Source organism: Sorex fumeus, unplaced genomic scaffold (genome assembly GCF_029834395.1).
Source record: "Sorex fumeus unplaced genomic scaffold, SorFum_2.1 ptg000006l, whole genome shotgun sequence".
NCBI lineage: Eukaryota > Metazoa > Chordata > Mammalia > Eulipotyphla > Soricidae > Sorex > Sorex fumeus.
In genome coordinates, this window is record NW_026606063.1 from 22,526,492 (window position 1) to 22,544,499 (window position 18,008).

Sequence of the window (18,008 nt, forward strand, 5' to 3'; positions counted from 1 at the left end):
TGACAAAGATATAAGACAAGCAAACAAAATATGAACATAAAATTAAACACTGAAATTACCAGAGAAGATCTTTCAATGAGTGATACTTGTTACATGAAACAGTACTAGAGATAAAGAAGACAATATTTTTTTCTAGCACTGGAAGAAATAAAATCACTTAATCACTTAACTTCCCGTTAGTCGTCGATTTGCTCGAGCAGGCGCCAGTAACGTCTCCATTTGTCCCTGTCGCGTGCTAGTGTAGCCCAATGGCATCTCTTCACTCCGGGAACATGGAGGGCCTCAAACCGATCGTTCATGATCTTGACAAAGAAGTCTGACCATCTGGTAGGTGGGCGGCCACGCGGTCTCTTGACATCCCGTGGAATCCAATCAGTAACAGCTCTAGTCCAACGGTCGTCTTTAAATCTCATTACGTGACCAGCCCATCTGATTTTCGACACTACTTCCACTACCCAGCCGTCGCCACACTCCAGGACGCTTTCTGGACCCGCACGGCCGCAAGCGGCCGCGCGACACATTATAAAACACTAAATACCCATTTTCTGGAATTGTCGTACCATATTTGATAGGGTTCAAATATGGTAACACCTACAAGGGTGATTAGAGGTCACCCCAAAAGCCTCTATACCTCTCGGAAAGACTGGCAAGCTACCGAGAGTATTCCGCCCGCATGGAAGAGCCTGGCAAGCTATCCGCTGTGTATTCGATATGCCAAAACCAGTAACTACAACTGGAAGAAATAAAAAGTGATGTAAATGTTTGAAAGAAAATCAAACACAAGTTGTAAGTCATTAAAATATCTAATATAAAACGTTCAATAAAATTAATAGTGAATGAAACACAATAGGATAGATACCTGAAAAGGGAAAACAGAAGAAAATAGAATAGAAAATGGTAGAAGCAATGCATTAAAATATGGGAGGAATAATCATATTAAATGAACTTTAAAGATGTAGCCTGAGTTTCAGAAGAGCCTGAATGGACAGAAGCAAAATGTTCTAATTAATAATGTAGGTGGATTTTCCAAAATGCTTTAAAGCCGTTCTATCACAGATTCAAGAAACATCATAAAAATCAAACAGAGCTTGCTCTTCAAGTCTCTGTTCTCCCTTGTACAGGTATCTTGCTTGCTTGTTTCTATGTTTCTTTGCGGCTTTTTTCCACTCTGGAGAAACCCCATGTTCTGTCTTGAACATGCATTTCCTTTCTTTCTCTCCCCTCATATCTTTCCAAATTTTGTTCAATAAAATCTATCTTGCTTTACACACACACACACACACACACACACACACACACACAGGAAAAGATAATTAAATAAGCACACAAACAGAAGAGCCATATTTAGCCATATCATCATGAAATGTTTATACATATAAATTGATATTATCAGTGTGCTTAGCCCAACAATAAATAGAAAATATGTCCTTTGATACTGAAAGTATATATTTTCATCGTGATTAAAATAGAATTTTTCATCAAAAATTTCATAAATTGGGGGCCAGAAATATAGTACAGGAGTTAAGATGCTTGTCCCGCACAGCTGACCCCATTTGGCTCCCAGAACCCCAGAAAGTCCCTCTAACCCCACCAGAAGGAATCCCTGAGCATAAAGCAACGAGTAAGCCTAGAGGATCACTGCATGTGGCCCCAACCCACTCTCACACTCAAAATACTGCCAATGCTGTTGTAAAACTAAAGATGTTTTTTAGGAAACAACAACATTAAACTAGAGGAAAATGAAGTGGTCTGCAAAGAATGTTTCAAACAGGTCATTTATTTGATCATTACAGATGAACATTGTAATTTAGAATTTAGAAAATTTAGAAAACACTAATAATGTAAAATAGGGGATTTGCTGTGTAAAGTCAGATAAATTTAAATAAGGCAAAAGTCAGAATCGAGTAAAGTATCTGAATAAAATTTCTAAGCTGTCCCAAAGGAAATAAAACAATATACATCTTTCTAGTATTTATAATGATATAACTTCACAGATAAAACTTCCTCACCAGGAAAACCCTAGACTTCCCAGAAAACTCTACCAAAAGGTCAAGGAAAAACCAATTAAAAAGAAACCATCAAAGAACCCCTGGCAGAAAAATAATCCCTACTAAGTTCCTGAGTTCTACTTAACTTGGATAGCAAATTCTTACCAGGATATTACTTAAAAAATACATTGAAGAACAATATCACTTACAAATTTGAATATTTGTAATATTTAATTTAATATTGCAATTTAATTTATAATAATATTTATATTTTAATTTGTAAAATTTAATTTAACTTTTATATTTGTAACATTAATTTTGTAAAGGTAAAAAGGTAAAGGCCCTCCCATTGTTCATCGATTTGCTCGAGTGGGCCCAGTAACGTCTCCATTGGAGACTTTGTTGTTACTGTGTTTGGCATATCGAATACGTCACGGGGAGCTTGCCAGGCTCTGCCGTGCGGGTGAGATACTCTCGGTAGCTTGCCGGGCTCTCCGAGAGGGGCGGAGGAATCGAACTCAGGTCGGCCATGTTGGCTGCGTGCAAGGCAAACGCCCTACTGCTGTGCTATACATTTAATTTGGCAATAATACCTTTTGTTGTTAATGTTTGATTTGGAGGCCACACACAATGGGTTTCAAGGGCTACTCACAGCTTGTTGCTCAGGTGTTACTCCCAGAAGTGCTTGGAATATCATACAGTGCTGGAATAAAACCCTGCCCTCCCGTCTCAAGACTCCTGCATACAAATCATGTTACTAGCTCTTTTTCTCTCTCCCCAGGCTTTTAACCTTTTGGACACCTTATATTTATTATATTGTTTTAAGATTTTTGTATGTACATATGAACCACAAAAAAAAAATCCAGATCAGTAATGATAATTCCCACTCTGAACAATTGTATTTAATCCTGAGAGATTTAACCAGTAAAGTAAGGCAAGAAGAACTACTTAAAACTTATAATTATAGACATGAGAGTAAGATAAACATATTTTTACAATGCTTTATTTAGCAACTCTAAATTTGAAAATCAGGTACATTTATGAAGAGGAAAGTTAGGGAAATTGATAGATACAACAAGATCAATAAATAAACATAATTTTGTGTATAATAATACATAGATGGTTGCTATATATAATTAGCAAATACCATATTTGTAGGAATAAAGACAAGCAAAGACTCGTGACTGCAGAATTTTTATAGAATAATGTATAGAATAATGAGGAATTCCCCCTAGCCCGTATATCTTTTGATTAGTGAGACAACTTATTCCACAAATAATAAGTGGAATTATTATTAGGCTTATTATTATAATAATAAGGTTTATTTTAAAATTACAATAAGCTTAAGCTATAGATAGATAGGATTTATAGTCAATTTGTCAAGTGGAGCAGATGAGAGATTCCAGAAGTAAACATACACACAAACATACGGACACACACACACATACACACGCGCGCGTGAACTTGCCTTATGATGTAGTAACAATTGAATTTCTATATAGAAACACAAGATCTTAATACTCACTTCAAACAATATGCAAAATAAATTCCAGGTAAAACAGAGAACTAAATATGAAAGCCAATGTAGTGCACTTTTTTCTTTTTTCTTTCTTTAACTAATCATCTGTTGTAGGGCACTTGGGTTATTTCCAGATTTTGTCTATTGTGAACAGAGCTGCAATGAACATATAGGTACAGATGTCATTTCTACTGTGCTTTTTGGCTCTCTCGGGATATAGTCCCAGAAGTGGTATTGTGGGGTCATTTGGAAACTCTATTTCTAGTTTTTGAAGGACTGTCCATATTGTTTTCCAGAAAGGCTGGACCAGTGGGTGTTCCCACCAACAGTGAAAGAGCATCCCTTTAACCCACATCCATGCCAGCACTGGTTGTTTTTGTTCTTTTGAATGTGTGCCAGTCTCTGTGGTGTGAGATGATATTTCATTGTTGTTTTGATTTGCATCTTGCTGATGATTAGCAATGTTGAGCATTTTTTTTCATGTGCCTCTAGGCCATTTATTTTTTGCTTTTTAGATCACACTCAGAGATGCACAGGGGTTACTCCTGGCTCATGCACTCAGGAATTACTCCTGGTGGTGCTCCGGGGACCATATGGGATGCTGGGATTCGAACCCGGGTTGGCCGCTTGCAAGGCAAATGCCTTGCCTGCTGTGCTATTGCTCCAGCCCCTTACATTTCTTTTTTGAGGAAGCTTCTGTTCATTTCTTATCCCTATTTTTTTGTTGGGGTTGGAGGTTTTTTCTTTACAATTCTACTAGTGTCTTGTATATTCTGGTTATTAATCCCTTATCAGATGGGTATTGGGTAAATATTTCTTCCCATTTTCTGCGCTTCCTCTGTATTTTGGTCACTGTTTCTTTTGAGGTGCAGAAGCTTCTTAGTTTAACAAATCATCCTTAACCTTTCTACACAGACTTATTTGGTCTATTATAGTTCATGCTTCTTAAAACTCTTATTTACTGAACAAGGTCAGTAAACACTACCAACTATCTTTTCTATCGTTCACTCTCCTCTTGGATTACTTTCCTAAACTTACATACATAATTTCACTTTAGCCTTTCAATGGTTAAAATTATCATTAGCATCTCACATATACCTCTGTTTAGTTTTGTAATTTTCTCTTCCATGAATTCCAGGGACCGTGACAGGGTAAATACTCAATAAATGTGTGATGAATATTTTGGACCGAGTAAATGCAGAAGCAAGAAGTATCACCTTGTGAGAGGATTCAATTGACTTCATTGTCCACTTGCAGTAGACCTTGAAAGCTGATCGAATTTTCAAAATGGAGACAGTGCAGAAGTAGAGAGAGACATTGATGCTGTTCCACAGGATGCAGTGGGTTGCTCAGCCTAGGTGCATGTTTAAAGATTGATCTTTTTAGAAAGATCTGCTGTGTCTGCATTTAGGCTATTCAACGTTCTCATTTTGACTGGAGTTTGATGGGAAGCATTATTTCTATTGATTATTTTTATTCAATACATGATAGAAAAGACTAAGTTCCTGCACTGGTTGCAAAAATCATAAATATTTAAATCTGTTATTTGCCATGCATAGGAATAATCAAGTCGTAATAGCTAACTTATATATTTGGTTACTTGATTATTGATTTTTAAAGCTCTAATTTAAATTCTATAGTAATTCACCGAAACAGCTTCAGGGATATTGTGGTTTTAATACAGCAGCAGAGAATCATCTAGTATACACAAGTTCAAAAACAAGAAATCTAGAAAGAATAGTAATTGATCATTATATCTATTATGTATAGATACGTGGATAGATATGGCTCTCCAGTTCAACACTTTTTTATTCTTTATTAAATGATTCAAATATTTCAGTGATTCAGGATCAATGAGAGTGAAGATTTTGAGAAAATCCTGCTACTTGGGTGGATTTAGTACAAATATGCATACTTTATAAAAGTAATTAGTGACGATAATAACTGAAATAATAACAACAATAGTAAGAACTTTTACTTAATGAGTTTCTGCACCAGACTTTGTGGGAGATACTTTATTAACCATATCTCTAGGCTTTCCAATGAAAGAGTGAAGTATTAATATTTTACAAATAAAATGCCTGAGCATCAGAGAATTAAGTATCTTATCTCAGGCATGAAACACAGTTTGTGTGATCTCTTTGATATATTATCAATAACTTGAGAATAACTGTAAACTACTTGGGACCCTACAAATAAGAATCCACTGAATCCTGGTATGGACCTCATTAGCCATGACAAGGAGATCATGGTGGGTTCTCCCGTTATTCATCGATTTGCTTGAGCGGGCCCAGTAACGTGTCTATCGTAAGACTTGTTGTTACTGTGTTTGGTATATTGAATACGTCATGGGTAGCTTGCCAGGCTTTGCTGTGTGGGCGAGATACTCTCGGTAGCTTGCCAGGCTCTCCAAGAGAGGCAGAGGAATCGAACCAGGCTCGACCGGGCTGGCTGTGCGCAAGGCAGACGCCCTACCGCTGTGCTATTTCTCCAGCCCCAAAAGGAGATAAAAGAATACATTAATACTTTGAGTAGTTAAATACAGCCTGCTCAATCAATATCACTTTTAGGTTTTCTTCACTTCAGAGAGAAAAATAAACTCTAGGAGAGATGCCTAATGTATATAGCCATGACCTTTTGTTGGTTGCACAAAAGTCAACATGCTTCGGTTTCCAGATCTCTTCAGGTGACTGAGTGATCTGAAGCTGGTGTCTATGGAGTATCTAGTATGTTCTGGCCATGAAGTTAAGCACAGGCGTGGATGATTTTATATGTACTTAAAAAAAATTTTTTTTTTAGCCACACCTGCCAATGCTCAGGATTTACTCCTGGCCCTGTACTCAGAAATTACTCCTAGCACTGCGTAAGGGACTATATGAGGTTCGTAGGATCAAACCCAGGTCTGCCACATGCAAGCAAGTACTCTACCTTCTGTTTTATCATCCCAGCTTTTATTTTCATACGTACTTTTTATAGGTATTATTATACAGATATAAATGTTGGAGTAGGATATTGGAGTAGCAATAAATTGAAGTAACAATACTTGATAGACAGTAGCAAGATTGTAACACTGACTGCAGTAGAGATAAGATTTTATCCAACATAACTTGTCATTGAGATGAATTTTTTATCAAAGACTACACTGACTTCCTTAATTTTGTTTTCTATGCCAATAAAGTAAAAAGAAAGGTCATACTTTTGTAAGAAACAAACTTTTAATTAAGCAATGAGGCAAAGAAAAATTATACAACAGTATAATAGATTGCTTAAGGTACTTATATATCATAAGTAGTATCAAGATAATAATTTCCTAAAATAAATTTTGTGCTTTTAACAAAATTCAAAGGTACAATAATTTTCTGACATTATTTATAATAGTGATTAATTGTTTTCTTAGCCTCTTCTGAATTCAGCATTTTAATATAAGATTCTCTTTCCCACTATTGAGTAATAAATTATACTCATGATCATTGTGTTACTTTAAATATTAAGTTTTAGTTCATTATAAGTTTTCAAGCAAAATGTTGTTTCAGATAAGATGGGGTTTCAAACCAGTTAGTTTTAAAAATTTAATTGCTAGGGTTTGTATTTAGAATTCAAAGATCATTGTTTTTATAGTCTTGATAATATTATTGTTGTCTGATTTGGTAGTCTTTCTTTATATGGAACCAACCGTAGTTAGAGGCAAGTCTGCTCTACTTAGTAAAGTTGGTGGTATTCTTCCCAAGGGTGTGTCTGTGGCCAAAATCTATGAACTATCTTGTATACGAGGTATCTGAGCTTGCAGCTATTCTGCGTGTAGGACAGTAGATTCCAAGGAGGAATGATGATAATAATCATTTTATACTTTTTAAAATGATAGATTTTAGTGCTTTAGAAGATTTTGATTTGGTTTATACATCATTCCATATTCTATTTCCTAATTTATGAAGCATTTTTAGTCAAGGAGAGAAATATATCTCTATCTATAGGGATTAATTAAGAGTGATATAAAATCAGAATGATCCCATCCCCCTTATCATTGATTTTAAGATAGGTATATGACCCAACTTGAGTTCATTCAAAGAGAAAAAATATTACATATGTGAGGCTAGTTATAAGAAGGCCATGCCAGCTTTCAGGCTTCTAGGAAGATTCTAAATTTAGGAGAATTGAGATGGTTCTTCTGCCTCTGGGCATTGTTTGACAAATGTCAAATATAACAAAAGCTATTTTAAAAATTGTAAGTAAAGCAACTGTGTTTGAACAATGAGGAGATCCAATCTGAAGGCAAAATTCAAACATTCAAGATGGGGCAACAGAGAAAACTGACCATCTAAACATTCTGTTGATTGTTTAAGAGAATTTGAGTACTTGTTTTCTTGTTAACTGCAATTGAAAATGATGGAACCAATGTGCTGGACAAGGCAACAAGTTTTTAAGTTGTATTTTATTTTCCAAATGATTCTCATTATAAGTAAAACACAGGAAATAATAGATTTTATTCCTTCTATACTGTATTGGGCTGGAGTGATAGTACAGCGGATAGGGCATTTACCTTGCACGTGGTTGACCTGAGTTCAATTTCTCCATCCCTCTAGGAGAGCCCAGCAAGCTACCGGGAGTATCCCACCCACATAGCAGAACCTGGCAAGTTTCCAGTGGTGTATTTGATATGCCAAACACAGTAACGACAACTCTCACAATGGAGACGTTACTGGTGCCTACTCGAACAAATCAATGAACACTGGGAGGACAGTGTTACAGTGCTACAGTGCTGTACTGTGTTGGGATGTTTGCCCATCCAAGTTCTGTGTGATCCACATAAGCCCTGAGGCAGATGGGAACTCTGATGAAGCTATAGCAGATCACTTGGACCCTTGCTCATTTACTCTAGTGCCTCATGAAAATGTTTATTTTTTTTTATTCACTTTTTTGGTCTTCACCCAGTGGTGCTCAGGGATTACTTCTCAGGGCTCTGTGCTCAGGGGTCACTACTGGGAAGGGCACAGGGGGACCATATATGGTGCCAGGGATAGAACATAGGTCAGCCTCATGCAAGGCAAGCACCTTAGCCACTGTACTATCTCTCCAGCATCAACATAGGACTTTTTTTGTGTGGAATTCTGGGAAAAGATGGAAAGTCATTGAACCACAGGCTGTAACAGAGTGTGGTATGAAGAAAATAAGGCCAAATAATCAAGTAGCTGTATCATCGTAGAAATGGATTTTGTCTTTTTTCCTCAATTCTCCTTCTAAAGGGTCCTATAAAATTGACTTTTCATGATTGTGAATAATAGTGGGGATAAAACAAAACCATTTGGATGTGATTTCCTGACCACTTTGTTCTATTTTCTTTCTCGAGGCTTGAATGGCAAATATGAGAGTAGACTGGTATTAACTGTGCATTTTAAAGGTGAAACATTCAGGTTCATTCCATGAATAAAAATACTGGCAAAAGTTTTTATTATTCAGTACGAATGGGTGATATTTCTAAACTCTTTAATAACAGGAATAATGGTAAGCGTGATTTTAAGAAACAACTAAATAAGGTGTCATACTCCTTTCTGAATCCTTATTTCCTAGCCTTATTTCCTATACCATCAGTTTTTTCCCCCAAGTTCTGTTAGATTTTTTTTATTAGAGCCTTACCATTTACTTCCAACAAGGAAGACTTTACTCAGAGACTTTGACTTCAACCCTATGCCAAAAATAAATAAATAAAAATAAAGGAAGATACCATCTGACAATTAAACAAAAATTGTTTGTTGCATGTTTTATTTTTTTCTTCTTTTTGGGGGTGGGTGTCATACCCAGTGATGCACAAGGGTTACTCCCGGCTTTGCACTCAGGATTTACTCCTGACGGTGCACAGGGGACCATATGGGATACTGGGAATCGAATCCGTGTCAGCCAAGTGCAAGGCAAACGCCCTACCAGCTGGCTATTGCTCTAGCCCCCGTTTGTTGCATATTTTAACTTTAAATACTATCCACACAAAAAGCAGTCTTATCTCTACTATCCAAGGTAATTCACTCACGTTTTGCTATATTTTCATTCAGAATTAATTTTTTATATCCATGCTATGTTATTTAACCAAAAAATCAATCCACAGACCAATTTAATAGCTATGATTATTGTTCTTTGGTCTTAATTTGGTTTTGGTCGAGATTTCGCAGTACTCAGGGCTTACTCCTAGTGGGGCTAAAGGGACCATATGGGATGCTGGGGATTCAACTGGGCCAGCTATGTGGAAGGCAAGTGCCTTACTGTACCTGCTGTACTCTCTCTCTCACCCCATATCTGTGATCATTCTATCTCTCACTCTTTATATACATATATGTAATATATATACTTGTAATAATATATGTTATATATATACAAGCTTCCTGAAATTCTTATGGATTATACTAGTAAACTTTAAAATCTTTCACACTTTTCCATATTTTGCTGTCATCTCTCATCTGTTCCTACCATTTCTCACTTAGTCTATTCTAATCACCTCCCAACCAACTCATTTCAATACTTTTACTTTCTATTTCATAGAATTAATTTCATATCTCAGCCATCACAGTAATTTAAAAAAAAACTTGACATTACCCACTAAAGAACTCCCTACAGTCTTTCCAATGATACCAGAATAAAATTGAGATTTCTTTCAAATGCCTGTAAAAACACCCAAATATGTGTAATTTGCTATCTCTTTGACCTTCCCTCTTTTTTCATGAATTCTTTTCTAACTAACTTCATCACCCCAATCCCTTACCAGGTCTTTGCATTCTCAGTTTCTTCTGCAAGGAACATTACTAAAATGGCCCTTGCACAGGGTAGAGCTCTTTTCCAGGTCTCAAATCCAAACTATCTTTTACAGAAAGTTCTTTTCAGCTCCTTCAAGCTAGTTTTTACAGAATTCTCTTTTCTGTTCACAAAATCACCTCTTTAACTTTTTATCAACCATCCCAAATCCCTTCAATGTATATATCACATTCTAGAACTGTCTTTTAAAATATTATTTTGTTTATTATTTCTTCATAAAAGGTAAGATGTAAGAGAATCATGACTTACCTGACTTACTACTGCTCTGTCAAGTTTTTAAAAATAATTCCTGGCCACATATAATTAGTATCAAACAAATAATTATTGAGTAAGTGAATAATAAATAATTGACATCATAGGGCATGTTATGTTTTGCACTTTTTAAAACTTTCTAAAAATGTTATATCAATATTTCTTATATCTGTAAAGGTGCCCAGAGATCCTCTATTTAATTACACGTAAACAAATGTGAAATGCATTTAAGTTCTTCATGCTTATAATTTATGTAAATCAAATGTATTTTCAAGCTACGTACAAATAAAACTATGAAGCAAATGCAATTAAAACTAACAACATTGACTTAATGTAATAGATGATATTTTGATGAAACTAAATCTCTATTCACAAGATGAATAAGGTGCTCATTGCTATCATACAGCTTCTTTTGAATTTACAGGATTAGCCTATCTTTGTTCTTTAAAGATTCTGTTTTTTCATTTATATTTCTCCTTTAACTATTGCAAAACTTTCATTTTGACAGAAACCTATAAGCTGTATTTGTTTGGAATAGTTATAAATTGGACACACACCTCTAACCTTTTTCTCATTAACCTTTTTAAATTAAGACCTGCTACTGAATATGGTGTAACCATTCAACCATTCAAGTGAGGCTGTTAGAATGGTGTCTCAGACTTATTTAGGGGAGATGCTCATACAGGTATCCCAGCATAGATATCCAGTAAGTTGAAATATCATTCTCTAGAATTCGGGAAGGAATCTCTGGCAAAAGTAATGTCAAGGATGGGGATAAATTTCCTAGGGTTCATAGGAATTATATGACCTTCCTGCAAACATATTCTGCTTTGTGGGCAGGATCAAGTGATCAGATAGGTTTTGATAGAAGGTGAGTTGGTTGGTGATGTTTTAAAAGGATATGAGTTACATGGCTCTTCTGAAATAGTAGAAAATCATATATTGTTTAGTGATCTTGGAGTCTTTGAGGAAGACTGTAAGAAGTGGAGCTCTGCATAGAGCTGCTGTAGGGAAAGAATGGAAGGACAGTTGTAAGAATAGATGATGTGGCTCTTTGTTCATTCACTTCCAGAAGGAAAAATGCATGTAACTCTCAAAGTCATATCCTGTATTTCTCGTGTCAAGCACATGTCTTGGCATAGCATTACACATACATACCACGTACTATTAATCACAATGTAACATGAGCGTGTGCTTATTTCCATGGCTATTTATATATTCTACTTCTAGAAAAGTTGTTCATTTAGAATTAAAAGCAAAACTGATTAAAATTTTAAATTTCTGACATATCTCAAACACCACAAAATCTGATATCTTCTATTTGCATACTCACACAAGCATGTGGCTGTGAACATGTTGCTAATACACCCTTCCTCAACTCCCACAAGAGTTTGGGAGAGCCCAGTGCAAGGAAGAAACCATGAAAATCATGCTTCATTAAGAGTTTCAGGGCTGGAGAGATAGCACAGCCGGTAGGGCGTTTGCCTTGCATGCGGCCGACCTGAGTTCTATTCCCAGCATCCCATATGGTCCCCTGAGCACTTCCACAAGTAACTCCTGAGTGCAGAGCCAGGATTAACCCCTGTGCATCACCAGGTGTGACCCAAAAAACAAACAAAAAAGTTTCACAGTATTTACGTATTGCTGTGAGATAGATCACCTCTTGCCCCAGTTTGACTGCCTAAAATAACAGATACTTATTATATCAAACCGAGGAGCCATTGCTTCTGGCTTCAAAGCCTGAGTCCCAGAATATTTCAGTCTTAATTCTTATCTATACTTTGACCTCAATACTTAGTTATCTCATACCTCATCGTCCATGCAAACTGCTTTCTGTGCCTGAAACATCCTTGTCTTCTCTCACATTTATCAGGCAGACCTATCAACTCAGCCTAGTCTCTGCCTCCTTTCTGGAGTATTAATAAGTTCTCTGAGATGACTGGAATTTTCCTACCTCTAAACTCCTACCAAGCCCAGTCTTTCAACTAGCTAGCAAAGATCTCACATTATTTCAATTGCTCTGCTGTCTTTAAGGCACACTGTTGCAGACTTCCATGATCAAGAACTAGATGGTAATTACTTTAATCCAGGAATCTTTTGTTTTGTTTCATTTTGTTTTCCAAGCCCAAATCCACAGTCACTAGCAGAGTTGTGACCTGAGGTCGACACTAGCCAATATCTGCTGCATGAACAATGGATTGCTCTGGATTTGGAGAGTCAGGGCCTATTTCTAAGGGCACATTCTCACTGGATTTCTGAAAGATTATCATTTAGTTAATAACCATATCGCTGGAGCTGCAGGAACTCAGATTCAGTTTGGTGAAATTTACTTTGTCAAGAGAAAGGTTCTGGGGCAAGTTAACCTTCAGTAAGCCAGTGACTACATGTCATTTACTAAACAACAATCATATTAACAGGTACTGCTCTTAGAAAGACTTTCTGCAAACAGACCCTGTAGAATATAAAAGCTATGCCAGGTGTATAGCAACTTAATGTAGTCAAATCTCCAAAGTGCCACGGAGTGCATTTAGGTTGTGCATTGAGTATATGAGTTTCAGGTGCAAAAGCAACACGTATGTGTTAGGAAAGCCAGAGATCAAACCTGAGGCCAAATACATGAGAGGCATGAGTTCTTCCAATGGGCTCCTTTTCTGTCTCTCTCTATAAAATTTTACCTTATTTACCAATTTGTTTTTACTTTTCCTTGTATTTAGATTCATTAATATTCCCTCTTCCCCCACCACCACCCATTGCCTAAACCAACTTAAAAAGTCTTGAAATCCAACAGTGGGTGGGTGATATTCTTTTTTTAAAGCCAAAGACCACATTAAAATAAATCTTTTCATATTCAAGTCTTAGAGTCTTAGTTCAACTTTTCATCTACTACACTTGAGAATTTAACTGTTGTTGTGTATTTGAGAAAGTTCCATAACCCCCTAGACTCATTACCAACACCTGAGAAGTAATTGTAACCATCACTTGAGCTTGGGATGAGATGCTGCTTGGGAAACATCCCAAGAACAGGATTTCTCTATTCTTGCCCTGAGCCATGTTTCTCCCCTGCTGCTAGAGATCAATGGTTTGAGGACATCCTGCAGGTTCAAGTGCAAGGTAGGTTGGGAGAGACGGTCAGAGAACAGTGTCTGAGGGAGGTTTATTTTCCTACTGTCATTCTCACTTGAAAACTTCAGAACCTGAATTCTAGAGTTCACAGGATGCTGGCAGTTGTTTACATTTGTTTTTGAATTTACTTAAGATAATGAATGGAAATCCCCATTTTAAACTATGATAAAAGAAGATATGGTAACTAAGCCTTTAAGAAAAACCAGGCATTTCATATATTCTAAAGAAAAATAAAAGCTTGTATTATTTTTTTGCCAATGAATTAACCATTCAAGTCTGCAGTTTCAATCCCTTTAAGAATTTGAATGTATTTGGATTTCCTTTTCATTTGAAAAGAATTAAATATTCATAAGGAAACATTTTAAAACCTCAGAGAGCTGTAGCAGGACTTGAGATAGAACCCTGGCCTGCTATAGAAAAGCAAAGCTGTTTTAGTACTGATTTTCTAAAAATTTGCTGAGAGATTTTTATAAAAATTACTCTTGATATATTTAGGCTCTGTTTCCTCATTATAAAGTGAATGGGTTAGACAAAATAATCCATAGAGCCCTCCCTTTTTTTCCTTAAGAGAAAATATGTCAACTTTAATCCTCATAATTGAGTCCTAAGTATTGGGAAAATGAAAACTTCACAGTCAAGTAAAATAATTTCTTTGTAAGTTTTACAAATGAGTATAAATGAGATTAGAGGAGAAATGTTTTAAATTCTTGATAGAATGCTTTTAATTATTTTGAAACTCTTAAAGAACATGGATTTAGATACATTAAAGAGTTGATTTGCTGATTGCAAACCATTCTTAACTATTCATTAATGCATACCTGAAACCACACTTTGCTTTAATTGAACCCCTGTAGATTCTTTACAAGAATAAAAGTATTCCCTGTTAAAAAATACTTTATTTACTTTGTACTTGTTTTGCTAAATCAGCTTATGACAGAAAATTACCACATAATGTCTGGGATCTGAGTTCTGGTGCCTGATTCTAAGTTCAAACTCTGGCTTGGCTATTTACACCTGTGAACTGAGCAACTCATTTGTTGCTCAGTTACACCTGTGAAACTGTGAAGCTGTGTAACTGCTCCTAACTCAGAATCTAATAGTTAAGATTAATTTTATACTAAGAATGCTGCCTGGTATACTGCAGGCATTCAGTGGTTGTTGCATTAATAGAATATCTTTATATTAGTCATTTACTTGAAGTATGATCTGTAATCTCATATCAAACTATAATCAAACTATAATTTTAAGAAAAATTCATAACCATATGTCTAGCCTTAAGATTTGATTGTCTATATAAGTTGCTATTTTTGATTAATCGTATTTGCATTGGGAGGTTAAGCCATGTGATAGGAAGAAAGTAGACAGGGATAAGCGAGTGTGATTTCTACAAGTCCCCATTATCATGGATCTTTCTTATAATCTTCGTCCATAAACTAAAATGGTAAATTGGGTTACATGATTTGCCTTTTAAGATTTTATTAAGGGTTTATGAATATGAATTTTATATAATTGATAATTAAGCAAAATTATATATGAAATATGGGTACAGTTTCTGCGGCAGAGATCTGTACTGTTTTTCCCATTTTTAGATGGGTCCTTGAAGAGTAAAGAGTCCTCTGTCTGAAGGACTGTCAGCTACCCTTTTGACTGTAAAGACAAATAGCTACACAACTTTGGAATTTTGGTGAAATTACTCAGGAGAGCAGTTTTTCTGGGAAATTGATAACTGAAGGCATTCATTTCTTAGTGAAATTGAAAACTGATGTTTTGACAGTTCCTCCAGGCTAAATAGTAAGAACAAGGAAAAATAAAGAATAAATTTTTAAGTAACAGATGACCCAACTCATCGTCTGTTTCATTTAGACAAATGCCACTAGTTAGTTCTTTAGGAGCATTTGCATTATCACAAAGATCCTTATACAACATTTACACCAGTTTTTCTGTACTTATGTCATCTATCTATTTCTACAGATGATTATATTTTTAATTATGATTTATAATATCTCCTTGGGCAACGAGCGATAGCACAGCGGTAGGGCGTTTGCCTTGCACGCAGCCAACATGGCCGACCTGAGTTCGATTCCTCTGCCCCTCTCAGAGAGCCCGGCAAGCTACCGAGAGTATCTCGCCCGCATAGCAGAGCCTGGCAAGCTCCCCGTGATGTATTCGATATGCCAGACACAGTAACAACAAAGTCTCCAATGGAGACGTGACTGGGCCCGCTCGAGCAAATCGATGAACAACGGGAGGGCCTTTACCTTTACCTTTACCTTATAATATCTACTTGTATTAAATGTACTTTATAATCAAATATGCATAATAATAACCTATAATAATATATAATGGGATAATAATAATATATAATGGGATCATTAATATTTTGAGTGTCATGTTTTTCTAATAAAAGAATGACTCATTTTTGCCACAGTGGCGCAATTGATAACTTTATTCAGGAACAGATTATTGGCTTGATATGAAATAATGCTTTCCTCTGAGGAAGGATATGATAAGAGGGATACGTCTTGATAAAACTCACCCATAAACCCATATGGGCGAGGACTTTTATTCTTGGAGAGATTCTTAATTACTGTTTTAATTTCCTTGCCTGCTTCTTCCTCATTTAACTTTCCTACAAATTTCTAGGAATCTCTTCATTTCTTCTAGGCTCTCCAGTTTAACAAAATGTAATTGCTTATAGTAAGTTTTTATGATGCCTCAGATTTGTGGAGGTTCTGTTGTAATTTCTCCCTTTTTGCTTCTAGTTTGATTTATTTGAAAATTTTCTTTTTTTTCCTCATAAGCCGAGCCGATAATTTGTCTATTTTGTTCATTTTTTTTTTAAGAGCCAGCTCCTGATTTCATTGAAGGAATTAGGCTACTTTCAAATGAAGCAGAGCAGATATTCTTGAGCTGATAGGAATGATAACACCAAATTTAAAGGAGATGGGGTTGGTGTTGGGATCTGTTGGGATCAAATTGAAGTAAGGGGACAGTATTAATTAGAACTAATAGGAATGATCCTGTCATTCTATGAACAAACTCAGATTCCTTTAATATTGCCCAGTACTTTTGGCAAGCAAGTTTCTACTTCTATGTGGTATAGCTCCTGTGACCTCAAAAAATGTCCAAATTTCAATATTGTACTCACATTCTGGCAGGAATACCTAGTCCCATGGGACAGAGATGTAGAAGATACCTATTTCTTGAGGGTTAGCTCTCCATAGGCCCCATCTATTAAAAGAGAGTTGATAATTATTTATACTAATTCTAAACAATAAGAATAATTACTACTGTTGTATTCAATCTTTTTATACTTAAAAACATGTTCCTGATAACAAACTGAAAGTATAGTTTTAAACTGCCTAGAAGGGGCTGGATACTTTTTCTTTAAAAAGAGACACACAACAACAAATTGTTATCTGTGCATATGGGGACATAGGTCATCTTAATCTTTTCTTGTACTATCTCTAATTTAGACTTAAAAATATATAATTTTCATTATTATGTACTTTAAAATGTAAACCATGTAATGATGTGCAAATAGATGTCACTAAAATAAACTTTGATGTTAAGTACTTTTTAAAAAATTTTCAAATAAAATGCATAAATTGCTACAAAAACTAAAGTTCCTGATCAGATCCTTGGATGTATATTTATTTTAAAAACAACAGGGAGAGAGATATAAAGAAAGAGAAAGATAGAGAAAGAGAAGAGAGAGAAGAAAGGAGAAGAAAAGCCTTCCATAGAGGCAGACTTGGCAGGGGAGTGGTGATGGGAGGGAAGTTGGGGACACTGGTGCTGGGAAATTAACACTGGTGGAGGAATTTGTTTTATTGGAACACTATATGACTGAAATCTAATCATAAACAGCTTTGAAAAGATCTATTGGACAGTGATTCAATAATAAAATCTTAAAAATTAAAAATTAAAACAACAGGTAGAGAACTAAATTTAACGCTACATATGATATATAATAATTATGTTAACTTATGTGTACATCACTGTATCACTGTCCTTCCATTGTTCATCAATTTGCTCAAGCGGGCATTGGTAACATCTCCATTGTGAGATTTGTTGTTATTGTTTTTGGCATATCGAATATGCTGCAGGGAGCTTACCAGACTCTGCCATGCATGCAGGATACTCTTGGTAGCTTGCTGGGCTCTCCGAGAGGGACAGAGAAATTGAACCAGGGTCGTCTGTGTGCAAGGCAAATGCCCTACCTGCTGTACTATCACTCCAGTCAGAGCAAGTATGTGTATATATTTAAATAATATTTCAAATAATATATATCTTATACATAGTGATGCTGCTAAACATTAAACACTCTT